We start from the raw sequence: 14,620 nt of genomic DNA, 5'->3' as shown, positions 1-14,620 counted from the left end.
GCAGCAAATCAAGAGAGCAGCCAGACAGCAGGGCAACAGCAAGGCAGCAGTCCTCTTCGGAAAGCAGTCAGGTGAGTCCTTTAGGCAGCCAGGCAGTTCTTCTTGTCAGGGTGCAGGTTCTGGTTCAGGTTTCTTCTCCAGGAAGTGTCTGAGATGGTAGGGCAGAGGCCCTGATTTTATACCCAAATGTGCCTTTGAAGTGGGGGAGACTTCAAAGAGTGGCTTAGAAGTGCATCAGGGCCCCTTTCAGTTCAATCCTCTCTGCCAGGGTCTCAGTAGGGGGTGTGGTAGACCTTTGTGTGAGAGCAGGCCCTCCACCCTCCCAGGAAGGCCCATTCAAAATGCAGATGTATGCAAGTGAGGCTGAGTGTCCTGGGTTTGGGGTGTGTCTGAGTGAATGCTCAAGGAGCTGTCAACTAAACCCAGCCAGACGTGGATTGTAGGGCACAGAAAGATTTAAGTGCAGAGAAATGCTCACTTTCTAAAAGTGGAATTTCTAAAATAGTAATATTAAATCCAACTTCACCAGTCAGCAGGATTTTGTATTCCCATTCTGGCCATACTAAATATGACCTTCCTACTCCTTTCAGATCAGCAGCTACCACTCAAAACAATGTATGAGGGCAGCCCCAATGTTAGCCTATGAAGTCAACAGGCCTCACAGTAGTGTAAAAACGAATTTAGAAGTTTTACGCTACCAGGACATGTAAACTACACAGGTACATGTCCTGCCTTTTACCCACACTGCACCCTGCCCTAGGGGTTACCTAGGACACACATTAGAGGTGACTTATATATAGAAAAAGGGGAGTTTTAGGCTTGGCAAGTACTTTTAAATGCCAAGTTGAATTGGCAGTGAAACTGCACACACACACAGGCCTTGCAATGGCAGGCCTGAAACAAGGTTAAGGGGCTACTTAAGTGGGTGCACAACCAGTGCTGCAGGCCCACTAGTAACATTTAATCTACAGGCCCACATATAGTGCACACTACTCGGGACGTATAAGTAAATTAAATAGTCCAATTGGGTATGATCCAATGTTACCATGTTTAAAGGGAGAGAGCATATGCACTTTAGCACTGGTTAGCAGTGGTAAAGTGCGCAGAGTCTAAAAACCAGCAAAAACAGTGTCCAACAGGTGGAAAGAGGCAGGCAAAAAGTTAGGGGTGACCACCCTAAGGCTGTCAGGTCTAACAGATAGGGTATTTTATGCCAGGAATTTGATATTATTTATAGCACTCAATGCAATACTATAAAAAGGCAATGGTGTATTTTTATTAGTATATATCATAAGAAACAAAAAGAGAATGTTAAAATAAAAATCGTTGTGTTAATGTAATATCACTGCTCCTCAGCGCCTAGAATCGTGCACTGAACAATCTTAATGGTTAGGAGGCGAAGAGAACTATTTTTATGACAATGAAAAGAAGGTTTCCAGAATACCAAGGCCACCGATGTTGCGGAAGGACTCACGTGTGAACACCAGATGGCCCAGTGTTAACAGATAATATTTACGGCAGATGTTAAAGAAGACTGAGAGCATAATTTTAACGCGGAGAAAGCCTCATAATTTGCTGAGAATAGTCGCTTTGATGCCTTTCATGAGAAAAGTTCATTCCTTCTTTCATGGTTGGCGCGTCTCGAAACAGCGTCCGCCCTGGAAATGAGCTGCGCAAAAGCGGCAATCCCAGGGCGCTGTGACAGTTGGATTATGGACGCCCGCAGGCAGTGAAGGCCTGCCGTCTCCGTCAGGCGGGACACTTTAGTAATGCACGTGCAGACCCCAAGGAAAACAATGCAATTACCATGGAAATTAAAAGAGAATACACAAAGATGCTGACTGGCCACAAATCTATTTTTAGTGGGGTTTGTCTTTTCTATCGAAGGAAAAACAAACTATGAGTAGCATAATCCGGGAAAACTATTTTTAGTTCTCTCTATTTTATTCTAGATGAGTGACGACTGATTATTTTGTAGGAGTACGCACGTTTAGCTCCACATCAGTTAATCTTTAGGAAGAGGGGTAAGCATTTCAGGATCTGATTTCTGTTGGGCATTCATACATCCTAGCCCTTTCCACTCGTGAAGGCTTTTGGAAGAGCCCTCAGCTTAATCAGGGTTGTAATTTTCAAAAAAATATTGTCCGTCATTTGTGGTGCTGAAGGACGGGGCCTCTTTCTCTGCAGGTAGCCGCTCCTTCTGAAATGCGATGCTGCTTGAAATGAAAACCCCACATAAAAGGGGGACGCGCATGCCAGAAAACCCATAACTACAAATGCTTAGTTAATGCAGCCCCTAATAAGGGGGACTGGAAGCCAACATCTACAGTGGACGAAATGACAATCGGCCTCATGAATTTGCCCCTAGCTCTGTGGCTGATTATCAATTCATCAAATGTTTACATTGGCTCTAAGGTGCCCTTTTTTGAACAGTGCATTTTCCATTCATTTCGGTTGAGGTGTCTGTGGTAAATACATACCATATTTATGTGCAAACTCGATGGGGACCTTCACGATGGCGGGAAGTTAATGTATTTCTCCACAGAGTGATGAATTGAGAAATTGTATGTCATCGTTTAGTGGCTTTGACATTACGGTTCCAAAGTGGAATGGAAAAAGCACGCCATTTTCTCACGTTTTGTCACATATTTAATTGTTAATGTGGAAATTAAATCATTTTGTTTTCTGAGTTTGCTGTTCCTGTGCCTTCTCAATAGGCACATGAAAGGTCAAAATGTTGTTTTGTTAAATGTGTATCCTTATAAAAACTGTTCTTAATTCATTGTGGTTGAACTAAAGTCTCAAAGAGCCACCTTAACTGTAGAATTTCTATTCGCGTTATTTTATCCATGGCTTTTTCAGCACTAGCCCACAACTATGTCACCTGCTGCAGTGTGGTTGGACAATATCTCGTAGTTCATTAATGCCATTCGTTGCAAAAGGCTGCGCTTCACATTTCTTTGAATTACCACTTTCTTCCGCAATTAATGATTGAGAGCGTGATGCCAGACATGTCTGTACACTTCTCAGGGCCATAATCCCTTAGGGAACACACTGCAACGCGGATTTCCCAGTGCTTCAGAAGCATGGCTTCACATGATTTATTACACAGTTGCAACGGACAAACGCAGTGCTCTTTAAAGGTGCTAGCCAATGGCAAAGTGAAGGGAAACAATGCCCTGTGGCGTAAGTCTGGCATCAGATAATAGGAATTTTGACCTAGAAGGCCTTGATTATGAGCAGACTCACAACCTCCCAGCGGCCACATGCAATAAGTTTCATCAATCCTTGGACGACATTTGCTTATTGGCAGAACTTCTGCTGGTGACTGTCTGCTCCAATATGGCAGTAACAACAGGCATTACAAATGAGGATTCTGCAAGACCACTTTCTGTTGAACAGGGGTACATAAAAATGAGTAACTTTCACTAGGTAGATAATCTGAAGGGATTCTAACATACTCTGTCTCAGACCCACCCAGACCTTGATTCAGGAGGCAACTGTTGTTGTCACCTATTATGAGTTTATAACTTGGGCTCTAATTGTGCACCCAATTGGTATTTGGAAAGTCAATTTGTGCCTGGTAAAGATTACTACAAAGCGTGCGGCAAGAATCTCAGATTCAGTGTCAACTCGCCTCAGAACAAGTGTAAACATGTTCACATAATGCTTTATTCCCCATTCTGAGGGCTAAAAATTGAAATGATGCAGTAATCACACGTCTACTTAACCCCACAACTGACTACATCAGTATTTATGAGGAGGTCTCATTTAAATTCAGACGTCCTTCAATCAGTGACGTTGTCTGTAGCTTCAGTCTCCAATTCTTTGCTGGCTGTGCGTAACTGCAGAGGGGACAATTGATAATAAGCAGGGGTAGGGTGACCAGATTTTGAGGAGCAAAAACCGAGACAGGTCAGACATAAAAGAAGGACTAAATACTTTACACCCACTTTTATATCTTGCCTGTCCCTATTTTTTGTGTAGCTTTGTGAATGTTGCCTATACATGTGTGTGTTTACATATATATATATATATATATATATATATATATATATATACACACATAAAAAATTGGCTATGGCTTGACCTCCCATCCTGCACCCCCCCAACCCGCCCCCACCCATCTCTCTGCTCCCCACTCCGGTTTCTCTGCTGGGAGCAGACAGGTAACTGTGTTGCCTCACAGTAACAGATAAATTAATTTCATTATTGCATACTTTGTAGGCATCTGTTAAAGGAGAGTTTACCTTTAACTTATTTTTCCGTAGATAATCTGAACTTTGTCCCAAAAACCGGGACATTTATGTAACAACCTGACCTTTGTCCCAAAAACCGGGACATTTCTTTAAAATTAAGAGAGGCGTCAGGACACCGGGACAGTCCTCTAAAAACCGGGACTGTCCGGGGAAATCCGGGACGTCTGGTCACCCTAAGCAGGGGTGAATGAAAAGGACATGTTGTGTTTATATTACACTTTTAGGTAAGTTCCCAATTCACTTTCAAAAGAAAAAAAAAATCAGATGAGCTGATGTCAGCAGAAAGAGAGAATACGAAAACAGTTCAAGGTATGAACTCTAGGAAGGTTGTAGTTTTTATGCACATTTGCCCACACTATTTCTGAGAAGTGGGCAGACATGGTTTTGTAAATGTTGTATTTTGTATTTGTTAAAGATGTTAACTCTTCACTGTATTGTCATGATGAAGCACTTGAACATTTATGATTGTTTCTCGTTTGGTGAATTGTCCTGTTGTAAAAGAAATGAGTTTTAATCTGAGATGTTTTACCTCCTGATCTCAAGTAGATATTCTGGAGAAGTGGGCATCAGAGTAGCATTCTAGGAGGATTTATGTAAACATATATATATAAAAAAGAGTTGTCGTGAATGAAAGCGCTCTCACAGGTCTTTATGGAATGTAACAAAGTCAGCAACTTACAGAGAATTTTTTTGCATTTTCATTATTTCAGGCCTTATATTTTCAAGCATCTCTGGACACGTGTTTCTGGGTTCATCCCTTCAAAACATATATATATATTTGCTCAGCCTTCTGCATTCACAGCAAAGGTTATCCAAAGATTCCACAAGTGACTTACGCTTTCTGCATCCATTCACTGGGTGAATACAAGGAAAATAACAGGGGCATTCATCAAAAGGGCTTCACTTCTGAATATTCAATTTCTTTTGATTCTTTCAAAAGCTTACAGAGAAGCTTAAGAGTCTAACCATTGATTCAGGTTGATCAAATTAGTAATTTAAACAATGTTGTAATTTAAATATAATCTGCTACGGCATCAGTGATGTCATTAACATGTGATGAGTGATGTAATATGTGAGGTCATAAGCAGTGTATCACGGGGGCACGTTATAGTTAGTTCGCTAAGATGTAAGTGGTGTATTTCACTGGTTTGTATTTTTTAACATTAGCCCATGACTCATTCAATACCAAACTTTAATGGGACTTTTTAACAATAGTGTTACAGAATATATATATATGTATATATATATTACCTACTGGTGACTGCCAGTAGATAGTTGTATTTATGACCTAGTTCCACAGAAAAAGCATTTTTGACTTGCCTATATCTTTGGCATCGTTTGACGAATCTTCATGACAATTTCCATACTTAAGTGCCCTCGAGGGTATTGTTGTGCATGGAAAGTTTCAGGACGATCCGCCAGGCGGGGGCCGAGAAAAAAGGGGGGGGGGGCCAAAAAGTGTTTTTCCCATGTTAACTCCCTGAGACACTGTAGACATGCTGCATGATGTAGTTTTTCCTAGATTAATAAATAAACTTACCAACATTCACTTGTTTAAAAAATGGCTCACCAGGGATAACCACTCAAATTTCGTTTGAAAGGAGAAACTCGAATATTTTTTTAGCAATTCAAGCATTTAAAGAACAGGACTCAAAGAACAGGAAAGGTGAGTTTATTACCATATTTAAGCGCTCCAGTGATATAATTCTGAATTTTGGATCAAGGTGTAGAAACAATACATTTAGCCAAATACAAGCTATGGGGTTGGAGCAGATGGTGTGTGCAATGCTTTGCAAAATGCTAAATCTTGCCAGTTGGCCTTTTTTTCTCTGTATTGTTTTGCTGTATTGCATATTGCACATAATTTGATGTAGCTAATTGGTTCTTGCACTTGCACAACTTGCAAATGGTGACCTCTTGTTCTTCTTATGACATTTTTAGTTCAGGTCATAAAAAAGAGAAACAGATGTCACTAAAATAGTTGATTTAGGGCCTGATTCCAACTTTGGAGGAGGTGTTAATCCGTCCCAAAAGTGACGGTAAAGTGACGGATATACCACCAGCCGTATTACGAGTCCATTATATCCTATGGAACTTGTAATACGGCTGGTGGTATATCCGTCTCATTTGGGACGGATTAACACCTCCTCCAAAGTTGTAATCAGGCCCTTAGTGTCTACTTAGTAATGTGCCAATCACATCAATCTCTTACGCAATCTACGGACACCAACAAATTCTATAGGCTGATTTGTGGGGCTATTGGTATGTTCCACATCATCCATAAGCCTTATTTCGACCTGCTTGTGATCCAATAGGCCCAAGGTATTATCTGTGAGTCTGGGTTGTTGGACACCCTGGCATCTCAGGACATTCTCAATCATTGTCTCAAATGTTGAGTACCGCATTGAGATCAGTCATAGCCCCTTGAAACCAAATATAAGCATTGAAAGTTTCATCACAGAAATGCCCTAGGACTCCTCACCTTGTTTGTGTACCACTTTTGCATTAGGGAAATTATGCCACTCTTAGGCCGTAATTATCTATCATAAACACTGCATAGGACATATCATAGCCAAAAACAGCGATGTTGGAAATATTTACATGATTTTATAACAGCATTTCAAGCAACTACTACATGTTAATTCCTCCAAACATTCTCAAGGTCATGTTTGGCCACCCTTCAGGTCCCATTCTTTGTGGCAACACCTGTTTCTGTTGTCCTGGACCAAGGGGACACCCCCTCTTGGGTTACTCCATTTGTTGCCTTCAGAAAGCGAACAACCCTACTCTCTCAGGCCAGAGAAAGTTTGAGCAAGAATAAAACTGGTCTCCCAAAACTCACCAGGCTAGAGTCACCCTGGTCACAAGGGACACCTTCTCACACATAAACCATAATTTCTGGCATTTTGCTTTTTCTATGTGTGCGTCAGAATGCAGCACGCATGGAAAAAGTAAAAAATTAGGAGGAATAGAGTATTTCTCCTCGGAGCGCCCTGCTAACACCACCCCGGTAGTGGAGTTAAATTTTCGCGCTGCCTCATGTTTACGAGATTTCATAAATCGGAGGCAGCGTCAAAATTCAATTGGTGTTGCTGTGGCACTCCCACAGCAACACCCATTGCACGCTCCTTCCACACTCAGAGCTGTGTGGGAAGGGGCCGTATTTACAAAGAGGCATTAAGCCACAGAAAGTGATGACTAAAAGTGAGGCTCCTGTGGCGCTAGGGGCCTATATTGGCCCCAGATGCTTTACATAAATCTTCCACAAACTGCTGAACCTCCACCAAGGAATTGCACCAATAGTCACAATGGTTGCTTCTCATTAAAACATCTTAGCATGTTAGCACATTCAGAGACTGTGGTGCCATCCTCTGGAATTCTTGTCCACGTACTTGTGAATAGCATCAGATGTTCCATAAATGTCTAAATCTTCAACAAGTAATTTGAAACACTAAGTAGGATACTCTTGGGTCGTGTTGAATTTGGTCCTAATTTAGAATTGAGTGGACATGTAAAGACTCTGATCTCTGTTGAAGTAGCAATGTTTAGGAAACTCCATTGATGCAATTAATTCAGCACACTACCACTTTGGTGGTGTACATTCTACTAGTACATTCTCGTCTGGATTTACCACTTCCTCCAGAAATTGGAGCAGATTTTCAAGTATCATCAAACTCCATATCAGGGCCTGGATCTTACATTCATGAGGAAAGCTCTTGGGATTTCAGAAATCAGTTAAGTAAAGTGGAAGGTTCCCGTGCATGTGTGAAAATAGCTCAGAGTTTAAAACTCACATTAATCACTATTTACAATTTTCTCATCACCATGCTATTTCGGAACATAAAAACCCTAAACAGATATTGCTGTTGGTACTACATATAAACAATCAGGAAAATAAGTCTCTTGTTATTTTGCCTTTCAAATAACTGAAGCTGTAATGCATGCTTGTCTATTATTATGCTTTGCTACTTAATGCACTGCTAATTAACACATCTCATTGAAACCTATTTCATTTAATTAGTATCCACACTAGTTCAAAGTATGATATGCCACACTGTCACAACCAATTTAGTATGACATGATAGGCCCTGGCACCAAACACATAACTGTCTAGACGCATAAAAAGCAAAATGGAATAAGCATATTCAGCTTGCTATATATATGATTGCAGATGAATGCATGAACGAGTGATAAACATGACTAAAGCGCTAGATGGTGTGCATTTCAAGGCAATTAGGTTCTATAACTCCCCCGTTCTACAGTTTTGAGTAGCAATTGTGCTGATCTTTGTTCCAATTGTTACATATCAGAATTTAGGAGGTGGAAAGGTGTGCGTATGCAGGACGATGAATAGTAAAATTTGGCCATTGTGCAGTTACACGCTTTGTGTGAAAAGGGATTTCAGACGTTTGAGAAGTTCTATATATCAAACAGCAACTGTATCATGATGTTGTGTGCAAGTATACACAGATGCAGTAGGGAGCTGTGTGCCTGCTTTCCAAGTAAACTTTCATGTTTTCCAGTTTCATGCATGAGTAGCTCAGTCAGACCAAGATTTTCATGCTGGCACTTGTAGTCCTATATTTTACATTATTATAAAAATGGTGGTTGATGCTATAGCAAATGCAAACAGCATAACATAACAGAACATTACAAATACAGGACTTCATGTACCAGAATTCAAATGACACCTACATAAATGACGGGCCATAACAGAGCTCTGCGATTGTTTTTCAAATACTCAAAGCCCGTCTGCAGGATGCATTCTTATTGTGATGATTAGATGGCTCCCTGTCACTGGGACACAACTTTTCCATCCCTGGACTTTGCTTTTACATATCATTGTCAGGTATGCTGGTTCAATCGGCTCAAATAAAGTGAACCAAGACTACATCTCCCAGAATGCACTAGTATGTTAAATCAAAACTGAGAACTTGAAAAGTTGTGTTAAGGTGACATGGTGTCATCTGGTCTCCTTTATCCTTACATTTAAGCTCTTTGATTGTATTGACAGTATCAGCAAAACCTAGCTAGTACTATGTTACCCCTGGATGATTAGGAGAGGAAGTTCTGTGGCAAAGTGTAAATATTTTACTGGTAACTTTCAGGGTTGTTGCCACTGGGATGGGAGTAACCACCTTGCTCCATGTCCTCACGGACGCTGTTTTCAGTCCTGGAGCTGCATCAAAATGCCATTTATTCTGCACTGTGTTGTTGCACAAGTGATCTGTGAGTTTATTTTTCGTGTCTTAAGTGCCCAAATAAACTTGAAATATCTCCAATATTTTGTATCTTTTGACAACAACAAAGCTCAGAAACACGGTGCAGTAATTGCTTCTGCTCTGCTGTCAGACAAAAACATGTACCTCCTGGAGATAACCGAAGACATGCGTCGAGAAATCGAGTCAATGAATGCACTCGAGTTGCCAAAAAGAAAAGCACAGACCACTCATGTGCCGTGCAGAGCAGAGACAGAAAATGGCAGCATGATTGGGTCCCCGGCCTTTCATATAAAACTGAATGCTTTCTGGGTGGTGTAACCTTAATTTGCTTCAAACGACCTAATTACACTAAACCAGCTGACAGAAATATTTTGTAGGTTAGAATTTCAGGACTGAAACAGTGTTTGTGATGATATGGATTGTGGCCTCACCCCTACTGTCATCCACAACAGAGAATTTAATAAGCAAGAGGCCACTGTGAGGTTGGCCGTCTGTAGTTAGAAATGAGCATGGTTACAGGCTGGTGAAAGCTACATTCACACCCGGCAGTTCTTGGTGGTCATTGTGGAAGAAATGAGACAGTCTTCCAGCTACAAAGAAAAATTCTCCACGGTTGACTAATGTGTTTGCCTTTGATATGAAAACGTGGTCCTAATTAAAGGTTAAATGTCTCGTTTCAATCTGAATTAACTTTAAATTAAAACAATAAAAAAGCCCTTTGTAAAGAATGCCCATTTAGCATTCAGCCCCTCAGACTGATACACAGAGAAGTAGCGCCAATTCCCAGCCGTAAACACAAACTAATGATTCGAACCAGCACTGACTAAACAGATGATTTCCTGACCTTGCTATTTCAGGCCTGGTGCGGCCCATTTGGCAGTGCAAGGTCAAAGCAACTGTTTATGCTCAAAACGAGGCGCGCTCCGCCATTTTACAGGAACTCCATTCTTTGCTCTCTGAATAGGGCTACAATACGAGGAGGGGAGGGCTGCCGTATTTCAATGGCCTGCAGTGGGATACAAGGAGTCGTCAAACAGTGGAAGCAATGGGCCCTGTTTACCGGCTGATCAAGTGTTTCCTTCCTTTGTTCATGTGCTGCTTAATACAAGAGCCTCCAGGGCAGAATAACGTTGCAGAATGGAAATGCCGTGTTTGGAGAATGGAATTCATAACAGAGCACAGCTAGTACGATAGATATTTCACGAATACTCTAAAAGGCAGGAACCATAAGTTTATGTATCACCACACTTTTTTCACGCTTTTTTCTCGGATGCAGGAGAATGCTCCCCACTTTTAATGGAATCCTGTGAAACAGCTAAACTTTCTATTTGTGTAAATTTCGGCTCAAACCGCAGAATGGTGTGTATAAATGTAAGAATAATTAGGCGTGTATGCATGTTAAAATAATTCTACACATCCTAATGACAGGCCTGATTCACAATGCCTCTTTCATGAGTTGGTTTGTTATACTCTTGGAAATTCTGGAGTAAGAGTAAAGCAAGTCGCATGAACTCGCAGAAAGGAAAAACAAGCATTTGCGTTTGCTCGAGTTAGAACTATTAGCATTGTAACTTTCTAACTGGAACTTTCTAGCCACACAAACTGAAAATAAAAAAAATAAAACAGTTGACATAAGCGAGCCCATTCAATGCACCGCTGTGAGCTCAAAGAATAGAGACAAAAGGAAAAAGAAGGTCTTTCCCAGTCAAAGTTATCAGGAATAGTGTAATTATCCATGTAACAGGGTCGATTTCCAAGCCGGTAACAAAACCGCCCTAAAGAGGGACAAACAAACGTAAAGTAGTTACTAATGAAAACAAAGGATTTTTGAAAGGCAAGCCCATGAACGAGTGATAGTGATGGGCGTGCGGTGGGCGTGGCTAAAAGCCCAGATACATGCCAACAAGTCAGAAAAGCAGCGCTTGCACGCTGTTATGCTCAACCTAAAAAACTTTGTGACTAAGGCACTATTGAAGGAGTATGTGGCAGGGATCACTTTGTTTTGGAATCCGCTGGACTCTGGTTTTTGCAGCTATTCTTGGGCAGTTACCAGACTGACGTTCAAGTCTTAAGATCCTTACGTTAGTCTTATGGTTCTGATGCTGGGTGCTATTTGGTATTTCTATATCTATTTTTATTTTTTAAAGCTTGAAAGCCCTTGGGCATCTTAGCACTATCTTAAGATGCAAGACAATGTCCAGCATTAAAACTATAAAAAGAAGATAAGCTTTAATAGCCTTGACAAACTTCAGATAGCACAAGATGGCTGAATCTCTGGAGGAAGAGAGCTCCAGAGAGAAGTCTCCTTAAGTGAGATGTGTGCCCCCCACCCCTCACCTTGCCTGGTTCTTTTTATTTTAGGAATGCAAAGCCATCAGATGTTGGAAGAACAAAGGAACTGCTCTGGTATATATTGCATAGGGAGATGTTTGAGTGTCAAACGGCTATTATTGTAAAATTCTTAAGAGAGAACTCAGTGGCTCTTAAACATAACTTGTCTGTGAATGGGGAGCCGGTGTAGGTTTTTAAGTGCCCAGGGATTTACTCTGAGTGAGGGAGGTTCTGTAATAGTCTCGCAGATGCATTCTGGGCCATTTATAGCAGATGAATTGAGACTGCAGACAGGCCTAAATATAAGACATTTCCATAATCTCATCTACCGTCAGGTGTTGACCTGATGATATTAAAGTGAGATACCCATGGAAGAAATGGAAGTACTTTTTTCTCCCAAATTTAGGATGATAAAAGCATGTGGAAGCACATTCACAAAATGGGATTCAAAGGAAGATTAGATATGTATCAAAATAAACACCCACATTTTTTACTGCGGTGGAGGGAGGACATAATCCCAGTGACTCAGGCCACTAGGGAGAAGACCAGATCGTGGGTGACTTCTGAGAACCACCACCTTCATCTTGTATCCGTTAAGCTTCAGACAAGTGTGCTGAAACTTAGGCACAAAGCACCAGCACACCTAAATTTGCTGTTTACCTTCTCAAATCATTTTAGCTGGATAAAGCCCCATAAGTAAAAAATAGATTATTTTAGTGGTGGCGATGACTTGGTGAGCTTTGAATGAAAGCTACATTTATCATGCAACACTTAACCCAATCACTTAACCAATTCTAAAGTTCACTCTGTTTGCATTCAAGACTTTCTTTTACTTCATAATTTTGCTAGACTTGTAAAGCTGTTTAGTCTCTCTACTGGGAACTTTATTTTGGCAAATAAATCACCACAAATTACAATATGCAGTATGTCAGATAGTTAAACCCAGGTAGTGTGCATGATGAGTTGTATGAAATTTATTTGGGTTTCAGTCAGTGTGATATTGTGTGTGTGTAAGATGTGTTGTTCCCGCCAACACAGATGCTCCAAGGAAGGAGTAGGTTACAAGTCTTAACTAGTGCCACCCCCATTAATATATATGAAGGATGCCCAAACTACATAACAGGTTTTCAGGTCAGGTTCCATTTCCACCACTACATGTACTAAAGGAGCACACATTCGGGGTACATTTGCATTGACAGATGGCACCATTGAGGTTTAACATATGAGAGGTGTTGGCAATTTATTTAGTGGGAAGAATTATGTATATATCTGAAAATGTATTCTCAGCTTCCCATGTGCACTAATAAATATAAGGTGGTCTTCAGCTCTCACCACCACCTTAAGTGAAGGTGTAGACTAGAGTGTGTTTTTGTACAAAGTATACTGAATGAGATAACATAAACTTAAAAGCACACAGTTTTTGTAATTATGATAACAGTTTCCCTAATTGAAGGTCAAAAATCAAATTACACGAAACCCTTGGAAATATTGCATTGATCGAAATCAACAGAGGTGTGAGTGGGTCAGTTAATATCAAAATATAACAGTTATACTTGATCATCTTAAGCTCATTCACTGCATTTAAAAAAAAAAAAAAAAACCTTTGTCCACTGATAGCTTTGTATTTTGTATGTGGTTACAAATAATATCTATTGTGTGCTTTTTAAATATATCTATCATTAGTCTTAAATAATGAGTAACTGATCTGGAAAATTGCAGTATTTCATTGTGCTATCTAGAGCAGTAATGATGCAAGAAACCAACGTCTAGATGTCAAACCAACACATATTTTACATTTCCAAGATTTCTAAGACGCAGTGCACATCTTTTTTCAAATCTTTAATGTAGGCTGTTTATTATGTATTCCATTGATATTGAAAGATGGCATCGTTGGAAGGATTCTCTTCTGCGTAGAATAATGAGGCCTTCTCCTATTTCAAACAAAAGCGCATCCTTGCTGCAATATACTTGAAGGTATTTAAATAATGGTTCGGATTTTAAAAGACTAGGCCAGAGTTGTGTTAATTTATAGAAATATAAGTGCAGGGGTCCAACAGTTTTCTTAAACTCTCACTGCCGGTGCTGTCAAAAGCCAAGGTTGCAAAATCCCTGGGCTACCACCTCTTGATTCATCTCGCACCTATTTCTTCCACCACCCTACAAGTCCTGGCTCTTTCTCTGTTCGTTTTTTTGCTGCTTCTCCTACATATAACTTCCCTTTTCATCCTTTCTATCTTATGAACCTGGTCAAACTCCGATGGTGAAAAATGAGTACTCACCCCCGCAAATGAGTGCCAGCACCCACCACCTCCATCTACTTGAATAAATTAACTGCAGGGTCAGAGGCAACATTGCAGTAAACCCATTCACAATAATAAAACTCCCATTCACCTGCCTTTATTTAGTCAGATGGGCAAGAACCAAACTCCCGATAGAGATTTAGACATGAGGTCCCATACGAAAGGGAACAGAGGATAATACCTTGGCCCTGGTACTGTGTGTTGGAGGTAAGGACATTTTCAAATGTCCAATAGATGCATTCAGCTTTCCTTGTATAATGAAACACATGCTTTCCTGTTGGAAATATTAACAGGTAGCTAAAGACTAATGTAACAAACCTAATTAGCATACAAAACTCTTGTCTGCGTATTGCTTTTTGTTGTTTTTATTAATGTTTTCTATCATTCACAATATTCACTGAAGCAGGGAGTATGAATGATAAGGGGCATCTTTACTTTCTACACCCAATGCAGATAATTCATTTTATTCTTTTTGTGGCTATTAAAACGTTTGAACACATGTGTATGT

At 40.4% G+C, this 14,620-nt stretch overlaps 1 protein-coding gene and 1 long non-coding RNA gene across 9 annotated transcripts in view; one reads left to right on the top strand and one right to left on the bottom strand.

Annotated features, from left to right (window-relative positions):
• The window catches only part of EPHA3 (EPH receptor A3), an 853,173-nt gene that overhangs the window by 431,467 nt on the left and 407,086 nt on the right, over positions 1-14,620 (bottom strand). The gene's annotated exons all lie outside the window — the stretch shown is intronic.
• Positions 1-14,620, top strand: part of LOC138250250 (uncharacterized) — a 75,275-nt gene that overhangs the window by 34,031 nt on the left and 26,624 nt on the right. The window lies entirely within an intron of this gene.

Source organism: Pleurodeles waltl, chromosome 8 (assembly GCF_031143425.1).
Source record: "Pleurodeles waltl isolate 20211129_DDA chromosome 8, aPleWal1.hap1.20221129, whole genome shotgun sequence".
Taxonomy (NCBI): domain Eukaryota; kingdom Metazoa; phylum Chordata; class Amphibia; order Caudata; family Salamandridae; genus Pleurodeles; species Pleurodeles waltl.
Note: the sequence above shows the minus strand (reverse complement) of the source record. Positions and strands in the feature narration are given on the sequence as shown.